Below are 21,484 nucleotides of genomic sequence, written 5' to 3'. Positions count from 1 at the left end.
TTCGAATTTTTTTAATTAATTCTTTGGTTTTCTTTTGGGTTTTGGTAATCGGAATACGAAAATATTTAGTGATAATATGTTTTGGTGATTAATTTGGTGAAAGTGAACGTTTTTTAATTATCAAACTGTTGGATGGATGTTTGTTGTAATACTGGTTTTTTGGTGTCATTAGTAGTTGGTTTTTTTGGTACTACGGATGGTGAACATGTTGATTTGCTGCTGGTACATAAATATGGTCTATATGGTGTAAACACCATATTTTAAAATAGAGTTTTAGCTATTATGAGTCGTTTAGTTATTTAATTAATGGTGTAATATATGTTGTTGTTGTTATTCACCAATTCCATGTTCGAATTTTTTTAATTAATTCTTTGGTTTTTTTTAGGGTTTTGATAATCGGAATACCAAAATGTTTAGTGATAATATGTTTTGGTGATTAATTCGGTGAAAGTGAATGTTTTTTAATTATCAAAATGTTGGACTGGATGTTTGTTGTATTACTGGTTTTTTTGGTATCATTAGGAGTTGGTTTTTTGGTACTACGGATGGTGGACATGTTGATTATCTGTTGGTACATAAATATAGTGTATATGGTGTAAACACCATATTTAAATTAAAAATTATATTTTCAGCAAAAAGCATGCCCAAAAACATAATGTATATAATTTGAATACATTGAACTGCCCATTCTCTACGACAAATATTCATTATGAATAAGTTTTAGTATGAAACATGTAAATACGTTGATTATGAGATTGAAGGAGTGATATATGATGCAAACACCAAATATGAAGGGTTAATTACCACTATTGCTTCACAATTAGGTGTGGACACAACAATATTTCATTTACAACTGAAATATGTAGTGAGTGGTCCATCACCACCAATGAAGATTCATAATGATATCCAAGTTTATTTAGATAAAAAAAATACAATTCTGATTTTCTTTCAAAGTATCCATTATGTGTAACATGTCTGGATAGAGCTATGGAGGCCATTAATTACCGAATTGGTGTCGTAACAACAATGCAAGATATTATCAGAACAAATACATTACGTTTGGTTGACGTAGACCCAATTTTGGATCACTTTATTGAAAGAGATGAAGGAACTGAGATAATCTCTAATCCTCAACACGATTTGGTGGCAGAAGATAAAGTTTATTTTAACAAGCGAATTATAAAAGAAGTTATAAAAAGATATGCATTTTTAAGGGAGTTATGTTTCATAGCTAAGTACTACTTGGTAAGAAACATATTTTTGTATATTAAATAAATATGCAATGTTATTTCAAAAACTTAACATGCCTATTTTGGTGGTATTTTTTACAATTATTATCTAAAATGTCTTACTGCTAATTGTACATGGAATTTTAAATCCTCGCGGTTAAATAAGTCTGATTTGTTCAAAGTGAGGAAATTCTATGAGACACACACGTGTCCATTGGAGGTCAGGGTTCATACAAAGCGGCAATCTACTAGTGGAATACTTGGTTTAATGTTAGTTGATAAGTTTGTTGATGCAAAAACAATTTACACACCAACTGACATACGGGCGGACATGCTAAGAATACTTGAAATTTCATTAACATATATGCAAGTATGGAGAAGGAAAGCAAAGACAGTCAAGACATTGAGAAGTGAACCTGCAGAATCATATGAAAAAATACCAATGTATTTATATATATTGGAAACAACATATCCAGGGACAATTGTGATTATAAAAACCCAATGAAAATCTCTTTTTTTATTTTCATTTACAACACTTGATGCGAGTATTTGAGGATGGGCATATTGTAAACCAATAGTTGTAGTTGATGCCACACATTTGAAATCGACTTATGAAGGAACAATGTTAATAGCTAGCACATTAGATACAGGATGTATGTGGATTATTTTATTAAATCACATAATGCATATATATATTTATATATATATAAGTGAAAATTATTGTAAATTGTTATCACTCTTGGTGACTAAATTTATCATTTTTAAACAGCAAAACTGGTCAACTGTAAGATTGGTGTAATTCTGAGTTTTGTTGGTGTCATTCGGTAGTGTTTTTTATATATACAATGATTGTGTATATATTGATCATATTTTGGTATATAGTGAGTTAAGCATTTTTCATGAATATTTATATATATATATATATATATATATATATATATTTGTACATTGTACATGTATCAATTTTATCTATACCTTATGGTGTATAATCTGGTTTGCTTGTAGGACATATCTTGCCATTTGCATACGACATTATTGATTCAGAAAATGACAATTCATGGTTGTGGCTCTTTCAAAATTTCAAATCTGCATTTGGTGATAGAGATGATATGAGTTTTGTTTTTGTAACGACATGAACCGTCGTTATTTAGATGAAAAAATATGGGCCATTGTCCCGCCACAGTGGGCCATATGCTGCTACGGCGGTGCCGCCACAGTGGGGTAAGCTGGAGCCATGGCGAGGTAGGTGAGGCAGAACGTAAATTACGAGAAATCCTATTTTCTCCATCTTCCTAAAATACCTAAATAAGTCGTAAAACACCTTAGAAACCCCATAAAAGTTGCTCTAAGTTTTGGAAGGAAGGAGAAGGAGATTTCTAGCGTGAGAATGGCAATATCTTGTGGATTCTCGGCCAAACACCTTATTATTCTCAAAACTTCGTGCAACTGCTTGGCGCCCAGGTAGTCTAAGTTTTTATGAATATAGTAGTTTAAATCTGTGCTCACTGCGTAATATATGTAAAGCAATGACAGAATGTATCCGTAGCTCTTCGTGCACCAAATGATTTATGATTTAAACCATAGAAAGAAGCCTTAGACGATGAATTAGGGCTGAGTATGGTCGAATTAGGGTTGCATGAGGGTGTTGATGAATAATCCATAGGTGATGGTTGTGATTCTATGATTATGTGATGTATGCTTGTTCTTGCTTCATTATGATATTTAGATTCCAAATAAACAAATTCAAACTTGAAAAGGATCTTGAGGTACCTCAAAGGTTTTCTTGGCAAAGGGATTGATCAAGAAAGATTCTTATATATAAGAAAGTGATTGGATCCTCATATGTTTGGTAAAAAGAATAATCTTATCCTTTGAGAATAATAAAAAAATGGACAGTGTCTAATTTGAACATTCAAAGATGACTAAATTGGTCCTAGTTACTCTTTGGGGCGGAGTGGAAGAAGGGAAGATTCTCAAACGTGGAAAAGGATCCAATGAATTTGAAAGAATTGTATGTATATGGATGTTGCAATGTTGATCACACTTGTTGTAAAGGAGATAGATGAATGATGAATGCCATGAAATCATTACTTAAATGTATGATCTTGATTATATACATTTGATTGTAATTGCGGTGTGTTGAATGGATCGGTTGCCACGTTCCGGCATAACTAACTTGGATCGGTTGCCACATTCCGGCATAACTAACTTCGATAGGTTGCGACGTTCTGGCATAACTGACTTGGATCGGTTGCCACGTTCCGGCATAACTATGGGATCGGTTACCACGTTTCGAAATAGTTATGCGATCGGATACCACGTTCCGGTATGCTAACTATTTGGATTTGGGTTCTATGAGAGGACCAATGACTTGACTTAATCGTGCATCTTGATAAATGTGAAGTTGTTCGTTGTTCATAAATGTTGATAATATGGTACTTTTTCGATGTATGCCTGTGACTATATGGTTGGGTTGGCTTATATATGCTGCACTTAGTGGATATAGGTTATGATGGTTTACATGTTACAGTTCCTTGTGTTAAGCGAACTTGTAAGGTATAATGGAAAAGTAAATTGTTCAAGAGGCGAGTGATGGATAGTAAAGATTGTTCGTGTGTTGTAATACAGAGAAATAGATGTAGCGTGTGAGCTGAAATATGCTTAGGTGTATTTCGCCTTGGGAAAAAGAGATTGGGTGTAGTGGTAAGAAGGTGTGATGTAATGTACCATGTGACTATGGCTGGGTAATATAAAAAGGGAGTAAGGGTGTGATGTGAGTGATTAGCCACGATGCGAGTAGGTATAATTGTGGCCTCTTCCATGGTTTGGAATGACTAAGCTACGATTAATAAACTAGTGAGTGGCTTGATTAAGGAGGTGGGTGGTAGTAAAAGGTGTTAATGTAAATGGGAGGCATTCGAGAGAGTGAAAAGGATGGAGAAGCAAGTGGTCTATTGTATATTTCTGCTAGTTGATTTCTTATTTTATGCGGTGGGCGTCTGATTGACCGATGATGCCTACAAGTACATGTGTTTGTACTGATACTACTCTTGCTATGTCCGTTTGACATAGTCTGGCTGCAGGATTGGTGCTGTTTCATTAGTTGAAGGATTCTCTAGCAGCTTCTATTCTTCCTTCCGTGTGGTGGGAGCAGTGTCTTTTATATATTTTGTCCGGTTGTACTCTTAGTAGCTCTTGTACCTATTTAGACTAGATGCTTAGGGGTTGTTAAACTACTTTTCAAGTTTTAACCAAAAAGAGTGTCTAAAGTTTTATTTATAAAAATCATATTATCATTTTACCTCTGTTTCTTTAATTGTTCTGCATGTTTTGACTATTTGGATATGAGGGTTCTCCTACTTAGGTGTTAGAGTGGGTGCCCACACGGCCTGGTGGGTTGGGTTGTGATAGTTTCTTATAGAAATAAAAATATATGGAATTCTACTACCTTAGTTTATCCTGAATTTCGACATTATGCTTGTATTTATCATCTGTGGACAAATTTACTAAGAAAAACACACAGAGATACTAAAGAAGTGAGAGAATTATTCTTCGGTCTAGCAAAACCATACACTGTGCAAGAGTTTGATGAATTGATGGAGCGAATGGATCAGATTAATCCACGATATCATGCATATCTTGAGAAAGCAAATTATCAAAAATGGTCACGTTGCCATTGTCCAGTAAAGAGGACGTGGACTTTAACAAGTAACATTGTTGAATCAGTTAAAAATGCAATTCTTGTTGGAAGAAAGTTGCCAGTGGTGTCTTTGTTGAAATTAATGCGCAAAACAATTGAAGCTTGGAACGAGAAATAAAATGAAGAAGAAAGAGAAACCACAACAACCTTAACCAATAAGTACAATGAAATGTTGGAGGACAACAATAAAATGTCGCATCGTATGATTGTAAGTATTAACATATCTTTAAGATTGTACTGTATGTTGCATTTTTATATTGTTAATTTGGTTTTATTTCAAATGAAGGTTCACGCATCAACTGAACATCTTCATACTGTTATAGATGGTGCAAAAAAGTTTACAGTTTGTCGAAATACTAGAATGTGCAGTTGCAAACGAATTTTACATGATGAGATTGCTTGTAGTCATGCAATTGCAGCTATCACATACATAAACAAACATTGCGAAGATTATTGTTCGGCCTATTATAATAATAAGTATTTTCAAGATACTTATGAAATTCCAATAGAACCATTGCCTTGCAAAAATACTTGGAATATTCCATCGCATATTTTGTAAGAGTTACTGCTACCACCAATTACAAGAAAAGAACTCGGCAGACCACAAAGTAACGACCGAAAGAAGAGATTCAACGAAGGAAAATACAAGAGGAGTAAACTCACTTGTAGTAAATATGGTAAATCAGGGCATAACAAAAAGATGTGCCCTAAGTTTGAAAATCAGAAATAACATTGATGTATAAATTTTGCAACTTTTTTTGTTGGTGTTTTCTTGCCTCTAGTAAAACTTCTGGAATTTTTTAGGAATGATAAATGCAGGTTCATCTAGCTTTTGGTTATTCTTGATTAGTGTATTCATATTATTGTTGATTTAATTAACATGTCTTTGGTATTGTAATGTTTGGCTGAAAGTCTGGTATTAAATACCAACATGGAATCTTGAAAATAAACAACTACTTAGAGTGGATGAAACCAAAAATAATATACAAAATTAAGTTGTAACTTTTGGTATAATGTTTGAGTGATACCAAATGTTTTAACCATAAATAATGAATTTTATAATTACTGAGACATGCATTTTTTGGTGTAATTGTGGTTAACTAATAAAAAATAATATTTGAACTGTGGGTATATAGTGGCTGATATTTTGGTATTGCCTATAGACCTGAAAGATTGAATATGAAAATTGAATAGTTTGTTTTAAGTTGAAACAAGGATTAATACACAATTGGTATACTTGTGGTGGAGTAAGCACAAACATATGTAGAAATGTTGAACTATATATTGGTTGTAAATCTATTATTTCGAATATAAAAGACACTTAAACATTGCATATAAAACCACTCCTACACATAAAATATTTTGCTTTGATGTAATAATTAACACACATTTTTTACGTACAATAAATTTGTATACCATTGGAGTAATACACCAAAATTCTGTCATATTAATGGTTATAAAGAGTGACACTAATTTTGATATTATATACCAACAACATACATTTACATTCATGCATTGGAATTATATACCAACCTCACGCGTTGATGTATTACAAGCAAAACCACACTATTAAGTTATCACAATTAACCAAAAACATGAACCAAATAAAAGTAGTTCTCCGAAAAGCACACAACATCCAACAATGACATTTCAAAACACAAAAAAACAACTAAACACAACTAGAGTATTGTTCAGAATTATAACTAAAAATAATCAAACAAAAACATTCATGACATTGTCTTAATAAAAATGCAACTTTTTGATCCTTCTTCCCCCTGTAAATTAATTGTCCACCTTTTCAGGAATCTTCCTTGTCACTAATAGTACCAGTATCGATTTTCTCCATTCCGTAATCCCACAACAATGCTTCATATCGCAAGCGAAAATTTTCACAATCAAAAACTAACATTGATATTATATCTCCTCGACAAACATATTCGGCGAATGAACATGTATACAAACCACAATCACTACAAAGATAAAAACCACGTGTTAGAATTAAAAATATATATGGTACTAAACAATTACAAATAAACGAAATATATTCTTACACTGAATAATCAACTTGTTGTGGTATGTTTTCACGCTTCATTATATCCAAAGGATCCCCAACTAATTTTTTAGAATATTATACATTTGTATTTCAGTCAATGTATTTCCTTAATTTGTAAAACTCAGTAAAAATTAAGAATAACGGTATCATTTTTGAAAGTTTTTGCACCAAACTCATGATTGCCTTTGTATGTTTCACCCCAAAACCATTTAATGAATCATATATGTAGAGACGCCTTCTTCTAATGGAAAAAACAACAAGAAACCAGTGAAATGCAGCTCTACAGTTGATTGGAATGCATACATAATCAACATCAACCCATGGAGTATTAGCAAGAATCTTATCACCTTTAATATATGGAGCAACATCATGATGTGTATTAATCATTCTTATTTCTTTACCATTTGCCTCCTAAGCATTATGAATTTGTACAACCCAACTAATGAAAAATGGATCCCTTGTAGTGACTCTCGCACTATTGTCAGGACCATACTTGCAAAACTTACGGAGATAGTACATTATCATACCAACATGCTGCATATATTAATGTGTTAATAGATAGCAACCAACAAGATATATATATAAAAATAAATTTATTTAACAAAAACACCATTGTCTGATCAGTTACCTAAAATACTATATTTAATGATCTATGTCTGTATACTATAGTATTCTTACCTATACATAATAGTGCATAATATCTCATATACTATAGATTCACTAACCAAAGCAACAAATAAACACAACAAACATTATATATCAAATTTAGTTTACTATTAAGTGACAGAGAAAGATATTTACCAAATCATTCCAAGGATGTCTGGAAGTAGAAGGGTAAAATCAATCCATCAAATTTACTCTACCAACACCAAACTCAAAAGGAGGGTCAATAGGATTTGTGGGAGCTGTGAAGAAACTAGTTTTTCTGTCAAACAAAATATTCAGTTATAACATCTATAATTAGTAACAAGAAATTAGAATGCTACATTTAAATTACTATACATATTTGCCACGTTTCCTGAAAAGTTTATTTTAAACCCATTTTTAAAATGTGGGATCACATCGTTGTGGATATTAAACCCTTTGTAGTGTACAAAGGAGTGTTACCATGAACAGTAAATCAATGTATTTCCCGATGTACCGCCTGATTCACTTAGATAAGTGTATGGTGATTGGGCATACTTTCCTGGCAGCTTGGTACAAATATTTTGAGCTGGTGTCACGTGTGTGTCTTCGACTTCAACAACACCAAATGACTTGGCCTGTGTGTTTTCACCTTAAACAACAATCAAAGGTGTGACAAATTTTTTTTCAGCTTCAACATCAACCAAAGATGACACATATGTTTCTCTAGTTGCAAGAGCAACCGATGAGATTCACGCATGGGTGGCATAACAAAATCATCCAGTGTAGGAGTATTCCTATTTTTTCCAAATCCATAGAAACATCACCTAAAAACAAATATAAAACATAATTTATATTTCTCTATTTCATGATTTTTTAAAATAAAAAACATTATTTGCACTAACCAAACAAACTTACCTATATTATCACCACAATCTTGCATATGTTCAACTTGAACTTCAACCCTTTCTTTTCTTGGATCCTCAAACAAAATCTTATTATTCTTAATAGTCAAAGAAAAGTGAAAGTCAATCATTTATAAAAATAAGCCATAAATATAAATGATTAATAATATGTTACCAACAAAAATGTTTAAAACATGTCTAAAACAAAACTTTATATTATATAACTTAACAGTTAACATAAAAAGCATTAAAATAGTCAACACTTAGAAAACCAATTATTACACTAATGATCAGATAGAATTCATTATCTATACCAACTTTTAACATACAAAAAAACCAACACAATATATATATATAGATTAACTGGCAAGATAAAATCATTTATAGTTCCACAATAAGAAAAAAAAAATCAATGTAATACTTAATTACATGATAAGTGCATTTTGTATAACAACTTACAAGAAAGTTCTACCATTATACTAACCATTTTTCGCATACATACTTATAAACAAGATCAAAGGCTGTAAACGATAATATTAAAAATAGAAAACAAATCTTTAAAACTAATATACTGTAGAACCGATATTCAATCAAACACATGCAACTATTCAAATAATAAATAAATTGTTTAATATAATTTACCAATAATCATATACCAACGAAAAAAATAGTCTTAAAACTATTTATATACCAATAAACCTATATATGATAACATACTAAAAAATTATCCAAAAGCATAAATAAGGGAATACAATACTTACATTGACATCACCTGCATCTTTTCTATTAAGCCCTTCTTTCAAAACTGTTCTACTCTTACCATTGTATGTTTCATTAACACACTGGTCCTTAGATTCTTCAAACGATCCTTTCATCTTATAACTCTGAAAAATTGAAATATAATTTAAACTACATGTTGAAATACTCAATAGTTCTTAAGAAATAATTATCTAAAACTTAGTGTTTATGTAATTAATATGGCCATCTATTAATAAGGTACACTAACCTGTTCAACACCTACATATTTGTTCGTTGAAACTTCACTTTGAAGAGATTTCAACTCTTCAATGATATGTCTGAATGATGAATCCAAAAATACCTCCATTTCAACAAACTTAGCATTTACATTATTTTCAAACTTTTCCAACTCAATACGAACCTAACAAAAATTAAAATGACATTAATGTTTCTTCAATCAAAATTCTGACAGTAAGTAAATAATATTTATCACCAAACCTTCACAACTTCTTGGGCAATTTTCTGTAAATCCTTATTAAATGAAAAACTCAGATCACTTCCAACATTGTGTGGAGAAATGTGAGGAAAATCAGTGTCATTCTGTCGAACGAGACTATGAGAACTAATGAAATTCTCATTTTGCCTTACAGATCTATCACATTTACTCTTCTTATTGAATGGAATATTAGTCAAAACACTTAGGTTTTTCGCCTCAATAATAGCAAGCTCATCATCCATGAACACAAGATCTTCAAATATATACTAACACAAGAATAATAAATTATGAATATAAACAACTCATATAAAATAAAATAAATTATTCATAACGATAGAACATTTATTACCTGATGCCATATTTTCTAAACATTTCTCTCTTGAGATGGTCAAAATATATATTGTTTTTGAAATATCCCAATCGAATATTCCAGGCGCTCGATTGGATGTATGAATTACAATTGAAACATCAAATTTGTTGCAACATTCGTAAAACCAATTTTGCAACGCAAGAGAAAACCCTTCAAACATCGCATAGTCTGGATATGTTGCCATTTGACTCGATATGGAATGACGTAGATTGAATAAAGAGAGATTGCCCCAAGGGTACGTAATGTACTGCTCCGACTCAACACATTAAAAATGATCTTTTGGAAAATGTGATAATGTTGGTGGAGATGACAATATGAATGTTCTAATCGAATAAATCATAGACATATTAAAAAAGTCTTCTTCCAGAATCAACCCATCTACTTTAAACATTCTTATGAAATCAGCTTTCAAAACCTTATGAACAACATCTGGAAAGTAACGAGAAAGTAATTTTGATGTACTATTTGGATCATGATCAAAACCCATACACCCACCACACATAAAACCAGTAATTACCCTAAATTCTCTAAGTCCAAAACGTAGTTCCTTGCCATTTATGTTTAAAACAAACATGTCATCCCGATTGGTAGATAAATGATGTACAAGGCTTCTAATGATCTAAGGTTGGACTTTTGGGATAAGTCTAACAGATAACCAAAAGGTGACTCTTTAAACAAATGAACACTATTAATTTTTTCAAGCAGATTTGTTATATCAACAAAATCATTGAGATTGACATAGGAACACCAACGCGATTGTTTCATCATGATCTAAAAAACAACATATTGAAAATTAATAAATTATAATTGTCATAAAATGCAAAATTTATAATATAAACAAAGAAAACATTTACATCAAACAATACAGTAATGAATAAACGACCTTAAAAACATACCTTTGGTGGTACTTGTGTCGACTTTTTCCTTTTCTTATTAATCATAGCCCCTTTTTGATTTAAACCCTTCGTACCTTTGCTCACTAAACCCCCATCAACTTTTTGTGACAGAAAAAAATTTAATTAATGCTACAAATCTTTCTAATAAGAGCAAGATTTAGAACCTGCATGTCACAAAAAAAAAAGAAATATAATCAAATATAAATAAATACCTTTAAACCCTGATCATTTTTTCCTCTTAATCTTTTAGAAAGGGGGATTTCATCCTCAAAATCGTTGTCATGAGGATAATGAATTTCTTTGCCCTTCGATTTTGTATCAACACCATAATGATTTATTTTTGAACTTTGTAGGATGAAGATGAATCGATAACAATACACTCATTAATTCTACCAGATAGTTTGTTTTCATGTCCAATTAACTTTGACAAGCGATTGCGTAATGCATTCAACTCATAAGATGGTCTTGAACAACTGATCGGTGGGCTATCAACGACTACCACATATTTATTAAGCCTAGGACTTTTACACAGAGTCTTTTTCATCGAACAATGGTAGATTTTTTGGATAATTGGATTGTCAAACAATTCGGTGAAGAAGATTAAAGGTTTAAGAAACATGGAAGAAGAATATGGAGAATAATATGGAAGAGTTAACCCTTTTGACTGTTGGAAAAAATATTTTCAAGATTTCTTGGAACTATAACTCCACATTGATAAGTCCACCAACTTTCTAGGTAAAATAAAAAGCTTTATAACGGCAAATACCAAAATTAATGAAACATGTGTATTTGAATCTGTATTAGGAGAGATAATATTTGATAAAATTTAATACCCTAATTATAGTCCACATAAAATGGCAGTTAATACTAATAGAATGAGAGATAAAAATCAGTTAAAACAAAATTCAATTAGATACAAAAATTAAAAGTTTTGTTATGCATGTAATTTAAAAGCTTAATTTGTAATTAAATATAAGTATATTGATATTTTGTTAATAAAAGTCTTAAGTAGTATACTTTTGTAATTTTTCCTATTTATTTTAATGAATAAAAATCAATTAAAAGTAATATTAAAGACAGAAAATATTGATTCATATAATTATTTTCTTGATTTCATCTCCAAAGAAAAACAACTTTTTTTGTATTTGTTATTTTTCTCATTATTTCAAAGAATTCTTGGTTTGGAACCTAGTTCCTCTCTTTAACTTTAGAACGCTGTGAGGTACTCCCTTAAGCACATCTTAGTTATTTAGTAGGTTGAACCCTATGAGACACTTCTTTAAGCATGTCTAAGTTCAGTATCAACATGGATCCTATGAGATACTTACTTAAGCATGTCTAAATCCATGTATACCTTGGACACTATATGATACTCCTTTAAGTATGTTTTTGTTCATTAATAAGATGGACCCTGTGAGATACTACCTTAAGCATGTTTAAGTCCATTTATGCTCTTGAACGCTATGCGATACTTCATCAAGCATGTATTAGTTCATTAATGCTTTTGAACACTATGAGATACTTCTTCAAGCATGTCTTAGTTCATTGTGTATGGAGATTGCTACTAGAAACCTTAACTCAACTATGTGAAGGCTTCCATCTCATGAGACCTAACTTTGGGAAAACCCACACTCTACTATGTAAGAGTTCCCCCTTTACATTGGATAGTCCTCACATCAACTATGTGTGGTTCTCCTTTCAAATTGGAGCCCAGACCGTCTCTTGTGTGACACTCCATCTCATTGTCAATATCCGCTTGGGGTCAAACATACACCCTAAGATTTCACTATTAAGCCTTGCTTAATGTTCATGTCTCATGGAAGGATGTCCTTGACAATCAATCCATGTGTTAGTGATTCTATCACTTTATACTTTCGAGCATTCATAAGGTAGGTTAGGTGAGTATAGGTCTTTCAGCACAATTCTACCTATTAGACTTCTGTTCATCACATTAACTTTACTCTCAAATCCCTAGTGATTCAACATTCTTGACTACAAGCCTTACTCTCTATGTTTTACATCATTCTATCATCATTCATGTCTAGTTCACTAGGCATTCACCCACATTCTTCATTACTAGGTAATTTTAGTCATAATTCATCATGTAAGTTCAATATCAAGCCTTAATAATCAAGAATCATCATATTCACACTATTCTAGTTCAACTCATGTATATGTTTCTAGCTTTAGACAATTACTACTCAAAAGCATCAATTCTAGAAGATTACCTATGAACCTCCAATTTCAGCTTTCATGGCATAAACCCATATAATTCAACTTCATCACTTAGGCTAGGGTGACCATGGATATTACATGAATTAACCATAATATCATGAATCAATACTAAATTAACCGTAAATAAGTATTATCCAACCAATTGGAATCATGCCCAACTTTACTCACACATTGGAAAAAACCGTAGCTTAAGATTGGGGCTTTTCGTCTCAAATTTGAGGAAAACTAAGTGGGCTCTATGGGTGGAAGAACCCATAGATGAATAACCGAACATACCTCAATTCAAAACCTTAACACAAGCTTCCAACAATGGTGGCTTTGTTCTTAACCTAAGCGTCACGGTCTTTCTCCTTCTTCAAGTCTTAGGTTTTCTAGGGAGAGAAATATTTTGAGAGGAAGAACTTTTGTGATCTTTTGGGGTTTTGGAATTAGTTACGTAGTTGGGGTGGTTAACAACTTAAAATACTTTATATATAAAATCCATATAAAATGACCCCCACTTAAAACTAATAAAAAGGGAATTTACTAAACGACCCTTCACTAGGCAGCCATTCCCAGGCACCACGAGAGGACCTCATGAGCTGTGGTCAAGACCACGAGCTGTGGTCCTGCCCGTGGTCCTTGAGCAGTGGCAAAGACTTTGCGTATTGGCCTTCAAAAGGCCAATGAATGACCATGAGACTTCCCACGATCCATGGTTAAGACCACGAGTCGTGGTCCCTAAGCACTGGCTTGGCCGCAAGGCCTTACCTCCTTCGACCCTTAGGTGACTTCATGTGACCCCTCACGAACCGTGGTCAAGACCACTGGTCGTGAAGGTGGGCCAGTATTTGACTTAAAATGTCATGGCTTCCCTCATCCTAAGGCATCTTCACGAGCCTTCCCACGAACCATGGTCAAGACCACTGGTCGTGAAGTGGCTCGTGGAGGTATGCCACTTTGAGTCAGCACTTAGGGAGCTACTACCTTGGCCTAACTAACCACACTACGAGCAGTGGTCCACACCACTGGTCGTGGTGGTGGTCGTGGACTTGAGGTAGTGTTCTCCAGGCTTGGGGCAGCGTTGACCTTTGGCTTAGGCTTTTCCCCTTTGCCTTGGCACTTTCCTTTGCAACCCTCAACCAAACCTTAGCTGGTCTTCTAAACTACAGGGTGTAATACGTGCCTTGATGCTTAACCCCTAAACTTTTGATTCTATGTACGGGAGGTCTTATCTATGACTCTAACCCTCAACATAAAACTCTAGAACCCTAGCTTGAGGCTCATGTTTGATCTACTAGTTTCTGGGTTATTACAATTAGCTCACCGATCTAGTTCTACATGACTCTAATTGACTTTGAACCTCTTCAACTTTTACAAATCTCTTTGCTTTTTTGTTCTGTCATTTTTTGTGAGCTCCCTAAGGTTCGCTGAATGAGTTCAGGGACTCGCCAAACTAGATGGCGAGTTTTTATGTAACTTTTTATTTTTGAGATTTCACTAATTCTTTGCAACTACATCTGTTTGACTTGTGTCTTTTTGCGGATATCGCTAGGCCCAAAGTCCTTGGGAAGAATCAACCACCCCGAAACAAAGAGAAATGTGTGGTCATTTCCACAGAGGTTGCCCAGGAGGAAAGGTTACACAAAATGGAAAGCAACCGATGGAGCCCAACTAGAGTAGTTCCAGCTCCGATAGAATGGGTGTCTACTCCACCCACCTTACCACATCTGAGTCTGATTGTGAGGGAGACTCTGGAGCTAATTCTATTGTATATGATTATTAGCCGGCAGATGAACAAACCCTGAAGAGGAGACGGGCTGAATTGCTCTCCAAAGCACTATATAATTCAGCCAGACTCCCGGTCACTTCACCACCTCCTGCACCTCCAGTACATGTTGCGAAGCAGGCAACACTAGTGCCCCTGTCTTAGGAACCTCTACCGCGTTCAATGAGCAGGTTAATAGTGGTCGGGCTTAGAACTATTTTGAAAGAGAATAGGTTGTCCAGTGATGGGGTAGTGGACTAGTATCTTGCTGTGTGGGACACCATTCGGTTTCTAAAATTCGATAGGTTCACACAACTCCAAGTCCCTTATATCCCTTTTTGGGTCTAAGAATTCTATTCAGAATACGGGAAGCTGATCTCAAAAGCTAGCTCATTTGCACATGTTTATCATGTGGTGGTCTAAGCTAAAACGTTAAAATGCAGCAGTTTGGACATAAATGAGGTGTTGGGGTGCACAGTTATTGTGATACATTTCTTGGCGGACAAGATTCAGAAGAAAACCCTCGACAACCTTAAGGGATGGTTTGCTCCTTGTATTTCTGACATTACACCACCATGGATTGAACCAGGGATCCATACTGAGAAGAAGGACTGCAAAGTATTGGTTCGGATTAATTAGTAGCACACTAATTCCATCACAAAATGAGTCCATTCTCTGGCATCTGAAGGCAGATTTATTGGGATCTTTTATTGATTAGGATAAATAATGAATCCAAGATTTGGACTCATTTAGGGCTTTATTTACAATGATTTAGTGTCCTCAAATGCATATTTTGTGCTAATAACTGATATAAAACCCTTGAATTCCAGGTATACGGATTGAGGAACAAAGCAAGGACACTAATTTGCAAAAAGGAACAAAGCGAGCTAAAACAACGAAGAAATACAAGCCTGGTGATCTCCAAGTCCATTTGGCGAGTCGCCGAATGGCCATCTGACTGCCTAAAGTTCTAGTGTGCCAAGTCCTGAAGGAAAGAACCAAGTTTGCAAGAGAAAGGAGAAGTCGGTGCATCGCTGAGTGGTTTCGCAATGTAGTGTTAGATCACCCAAAGTTACAGACCTTGAGGATGCTGAAAGCCAAGGCAGAAAGGCGATAGAATGGACCAAAGGGTGGATCGTCGAGTGGATCAGTGAGCCCGACTTACTTTTTCGTGTGGCTCTTCCCAGCACATATTTGGCGACTATAAATACTTTTTTGAACAGTTAGTTTAGGATCAATTATTATCATATTTTCATTACAACTAACTTGGAGTTTCGAATTGTAATTACTCTGAGGAGAGAGAAAAATTTTCCTAGCTTTGAAGAATTGAAGTTTCCCACTTTTGAGAAATTGAAAGTGGGTCTTTGAGATTCTTCGACTTGGAACACTGTAAAGATGAAACTAATCTTACCCAGTTGATGGAAACTCAATTTGGTAACGATTTTGATCTTTTGATAATGTCTAGCTAAAACCCCAATTCTTCGGGTTTGATTATGTGATTATGGGATGATTTAGTTTATGGGTATTGCTAATTGTTAGCTTAAATGATGTTAAGAAGTGAGTTCAATTATTAATTGTGGTTTAATTTAAGAATTGTAGTTGCAAATGCAGTTCTACTTTTGTGCTTTTGGCTTGATCGAGAAAGACGTTTTAAAACCAAGATTTTGATTGATGATTAGTAGGTATTTGGTTAAAATGGGTTCAGCTCGAGAGAGTTAATCCTAAACCCAATTCCACATATTCAGTTCGAGAGAGTGAATGGACTAAGGTGTGGGTTGTTCTTATTTGTACGCTTGTCAATGTTCGAGAGAAATCGACTTGATTCAGGGTAAATTGTTGGAGAGAAAATTTCTCTCCTCTGTAGTCTTGCTTACTCACTAATACTTAGATATTCTCTAATAGTTGCAATTACCCATTTGTCTATATTGGCCAAATGTTGAAGCTAAAAGATTTTACAACTTATTGAAGGATTTGGAGTAGCCACAATACCAAAATTCAAAGGCTTCAAAGTTCTCATCTTTGATTAAATTGCTTCACATCAAGAGTATGGGCTGTTGGAGTAATGAGTCTTTTAGCATGTTATTAAAAATGTTAAAAGAGGAGTTATTGCCTAATGGGGCAGATTTACCAAACTCATATTTTGAGGCAAAGAATATTATTCGTGATCGTGGGCTTTATTACAAGAAAATTGATTCTTGTACTAATGATTGCATGTTATATTGGAAGGAGGATAGCTTACTTGATTCTTGCAAAATTTGTGGTGCGTCAAGATGGAAAATGAATAAACATACCAGGGAAACAAGGAATAAAAAGGGTAAAAAGATAGGCTCAAAGAGTTTATGTTATTTTCCGTTAAAATCTAGGCTTCAAATGTTGTTTATTTCTACAAAGACATCTTTTATAATGACATGGCATAAGGATGAAAGAATTAATGATGGAATAATGAGGCACCCAGGTGATTGAATGGCATGGATGTCATTCGATAAACTTCATCTTTCATTTGCAACCAAACCCCGTAATGTTAAACTATGATTTTCTAGTGATGGATTTCAATCATTTTGCAATTCAAAAAGCTCACATAGCATTTGACATGTGGTTCTTATTCCTTATAACTTACCACCTTGGTTGTGTATGAAATAAGAAAAAATTATCTTGTCAATGCTTATCCTGGTCCAAATGGTCCTGGAGATGCAATTGATACATATCTTCAACCTCTGATAGAGGAACTAAAAGAGTTGTGGGAAGTTGGTATTGAGACCTTCGATGCATCAACTAAACAAAATTTTAAGTTGCATGCTTCTTTGTTGTGGACTATGAATGACTTTCCAGCATATGGAAATTTATCAGGATGGAGTACAAAAGGAAAATTGGCATGTCCATCTTTTAATAAAGACACATCCTCAATTTGATTGGTTAATTGTAAGAAACAATGCTTTATGGGTCATCTACGTTACCTTGCCAAGGATCACAGATGGAGGAATGACAAAAAGTCATTTGATGATACAATAGAGAAAAGGCTCCCACCGAAAACATGTTCTGGAATTGATGTACTTAATCAAGTGCAAGATCTTTAAGGAAAACTATTAACAAAGGATCCTAAGAAAAAGAGGAAGATATCGCATGGAAAGCGTAAGGATAATTGGAACAAGAAAAGTATCTTTTTTGAACTTCCATATTGGAAATCTCTCTTGTTGCGACATAATTTAGATGTCATGCATATTGAGAAAAATATATGCGATAATATTATGGGGACAATCATGAATGTCAAAGGAAAGAAAAAGGACACAATTAACACTCGGTTAGACTTGAAGCAAATGAATATTAGGCCAGAATTGCACCCTATCCAATGAGGGGAGAAAGTTGAAGTTCCAACTGCGTGCTACACGTTGTCGCCTAAATATAAGCACAAGGTATGTCTTTTCTTGAAGAATTTAATGGTCGCTGATGGGTTTTCATCTAATATTTCTCCATGTGTAAACTTGAAAGATCACAAGATATCTGGATTTAAAAGTCATAATTGTCATGTTCTTTTGCAACATATACTCCCTCTTGCTCTTCGTGGTATGCTTTCCAAAGAAGTGTGCGAACCTCTTATTGAGTTATCAATTTTTTTTTGTGTTCTTGGAGCAAAAGAGTTGAGGATTAATGACTTGAAACATATTAAAGCACAAATTCCCATAATACATTGCTAGTTAGAAAAGGTCTTCCATCCTTCTTTTTTTGATGTCATGGTGCACTTGCCAATTCATTTAGTGGGTGAAGCTGAGATTGTTAGACCTATCCATTATCGGTGGATGTATCCTATTGAGCGATGGTTATATTTTTTGAAATCTCTCATTGGTAATAGGGCATGTACAGAAGGTTCTATTGCGGAGGGCTACAATGCAAATGAATGCATGACCTTATGTTCAAGGTATCTACATAGAATTGACACAAAATTTAATCGGCCTGAAAGAAATTATTATGGGAGCTTAGAAACATTAAATGAGGGGTTATCTATATTTTGCCAACCTGGAAAAAAATTTGGAGCTAAAGTTTCATGTGAGCTTGAAGCTAATGAGTTGGAACAAGCACATATATACATTCTGAAGAATTGTGATGAAGTCATACAATATCTTCAGTATGTAGAGTTATTTTATATCGTCTTATATTTCTTATTTCCTTTAAGGTGATATTGTTTCTACATTAAATTTATGGTTAACCTCAATTTTGTAGAGAGTTTGCACAAAATCAAATAGATACTGCTCAAAACTAGGACCGAGAATTTATTGAATGGTTTAAAGATATGGTGAGAAAAATATAAACAACAGATTCAATATCTTAACTTTTAACTAATCGTTCTAAAGTATTCAATTTTATCTTGTTTCTAGGTTGCACAATTGCATAAATCAAATAATAGTCGGCTCATGGAAGATCTTATCTCACCTTCACGTGGTCCTACTAAATATTCAACACAATCTAATGGCTAAATTGTCAATGGATACAGATTTCATATAGAAGATCGTGATCAAATGTTAAGGACTCAAAATTGTGGTGTTGTTGTAGTTTGTGAGAACGATAAAGATAGTGAGAATGTTGATTACTATAGAATTTTTATAGATGTGATTGAATTGCCATTTATCTCGAATAGAAGGGTTATTTTGTTCCGTTGTAACTGGTTTGATATGTATGACAAATAAAAAGAATTAAAAGATATGAGTATGACTTCGTGAATGTGAATCCGAGTAGATTTTTGGGAACAAATGAACCTTTTGTTTTAGCGAACCAAGCATCTCAAGTGTTTTGTGCCAGTGATAATTCCAACAAAGGTTGGCATGTAGTGAGGGAGACTCAACCTCGTGATTCCTATGAGTTGGGGAAACAAATGGATGATGAAGATGTAGTAGTTGACTTAGAAAGTCCTTTACAAAAGAAATGAAAAACAACAGATCGATGAGGTTAAGTATGTTTTCTGAACTAATAGACATGATTTTTTTATTACTACATTGTCGCACATGATTCTTGTTTGGGAGGAGGCGATCACGAGATTGATTTCTCCTTTTGATTCTTGATAATAACTTACTGTTAATATTTCTATTCTTCATTACTTTGATTCTATCATTTGGTTCACTTGTAACTATCTGAAATACTAATTATATTTTGTTCTTCAGTTTACAGGATAAAAAGTTTTCTTATAATTTTTCTACTTTTGGCTTTTTTTGCAGGTTCGATATGAAAACTTAAAATGTGGATGGATTAATTATGAAGCATACTGTCAGATGCTCATTTGTTGCGCCAGGGCAATTCGAAGATGAAGAGGACGAGGGATTAAATCTTTGACATCAAAAGGAAAATTTTCAACTAAGAGTTCATTATTTCAATCTAGTGATCTAGTTAAGCAATACATCCAAGAAGTTGAAACAAGTATTTTTTTGAATATATGTTGAGTTCTTAATTGCATATATATATATATATATATATATATATATACATATCTTCTATAAATTTATCGAGGAGTGTTACTTTTCTAAAGGTGCTATTGAGAAAGGACGACAACAACAGCTTACCAACATCCCAATGTCTTCTAGTCATGAAAAGGGAGAAATAAATGAGAAGTCCAATATGTCTCTTGAGAAAGAGTATATGCAAGTTAATACTTCATTTCATCCATCTCCCAAGCAAGCTAAGCAATACATCCATGATGTTGAAACAATTATGTTTTTTCATGACTTGTGCTCTTTTTGCTAATTTTATCCATATTCTTTGTAATGTCAAGTCTCACTAGTTGAGGCCTTATTTTTTGTAGAATTAATTTGCATTCAATACAATACTTTGTCAAATAGTCATAGTGAAATTGAATTCAAATAATAGTGATTTGTTTTTTGTAGGTGCTATTGATAAGGGACGAGGAAATGGACATAAAAACTTCACCATGTCTTCTAGTAAAGTTCTTACTCCCTTTCAGTTACTAATCAAGTAAAGATATGTACCAAAGAAGTTGAAACAAGTATTTTTTTCAAAATTTGTGTTTCTTATTCCATATATAATAGAAAGTAAACATCTAGATCTTTCCGCTAATCTTTAGGAGTTTCTAAAAAAATTGTGAAATCTAGTCAAGGATTGCCATCAATCAATAAAAATACCCTGGTCCTTGAGAAAGAGAACACACAAGTTAAATCCGCTAGTTCTATTGATCAAGTTATGCTGCCCTTCCAAACAACTGAAACAGGTATGAAAATTTACAAATCCATGCACTATCTATCTGTAAAATTAAATTTTATTTCTACAGTTCTACTAAATTATACAATTATAGGATCATCTAATCCTAGAAAGTTAAAAAGAGTTTGAAGGAGTAACAAGTGTAAAGAAGTTGCATCACTTGAAGCTAGAAAGAGGCTGAAAGTAACATTTTACAATAATCAAACGGTTGGAATAAATAGCAATTTGTTTTGAACGCACTTGGGAAAAGTTATTCGTGACTGTAATATGTGTCCACTGGGAGTATCATCGGC

This window comes from Solanum stenotomum, chromosome 6 (genome assembly GCF_019186545.1).
Source record: "Solanum stenotomum isolate F172 chromosome 6, ASM1918654v1, whole genome shotgun sequence".
NCBI lineage: Eukaryota > Viridiplantae > Streptophyta > Magnoliopsida > Solanales > Solanaceae > Solanum > Solanum stenotomum.
Note: the sequence above shows the minus strand (reverse complement) of the source record.